This window comes from Aquarana catesbeiana, linkage group LG03 (genome assembly GCF_042186555.1).
Source record: "Aquarana catesbeiana isolate 2022-GZ linkage group LG03, ASM4218655v1, whole genome shotgun sequence".
Taxonomy (NCBI): Eukaryota; Metazoa; Chordata; class Amphibia; order Anura; family Ranidae; genus Aquarana; species Aquarana catesbeiana.
In genome coordinates this window covers 40,047,757-40,048,511 of record NC_133326.1, presented here as the reverse complement: position 1 = coordinate 40,048,511, position 755 = coordinate 40,047,757, and positions in this window count along the sequence as shown.

Sequence of the window (755 nt, the reverse complement as noted above, 5' to 3'; positions counted from 1 at the left end):
GGGGGGTGCTGCCTTAGTCATCCAGCCTTCCCCGAGTCTAAACATTTTACCTGCACTAACAGATATCTAGCGCTCTAACACACTAGTTAGGGGGTGCTACATGTGTTTTAATGTTTTTTTTCTTTTATGTTCAAAAAATACATATAAGTTTGGTGTATTTTAGGGCTGTATATTAACTGTTTAAGCTTAATATATAACTGTTTAATATATATATATATATATATATATATATATATATATATATATATATATATATATATATATACGGTGGGGACGGAAAGTATTCAGACCCCTTAAATTTTTTATATTGCAGCCATTTGCTAAAATCATTTAAGTTCATTTTTTCTTTCCTCATTAATGTACACACAGCACCCCATATTGACAGAAAAACATAGAATTGTTGACATTTTTGCAGATTTATTAAAAAAGAAAAAATGAAATATCACATGGTCCTAAGTATTCAGACCCTTTGCTGTGACACTCATATATTTAACTCAGGTGCTGTCCATTTCTTCTGATCATCCTTGAGATGGGTCTACACCTTCATTTGAGTCCAGCTGTGTTTGATTATACTGATTGGACTTGCTTAGGAAAGCCACACACCTGTCTATATAAGACCTTACAGCTCACAGTGCATGTTAGAGCAAATGAGAATCATGAGGTCAAAGGAACTGCCTGAAGAGCTCAGAGACAGAATTGTGGCAAGGCACAGATCTGGCCAAGGTTACAAAAAATTTCTGCTGCACTTAAGGTTC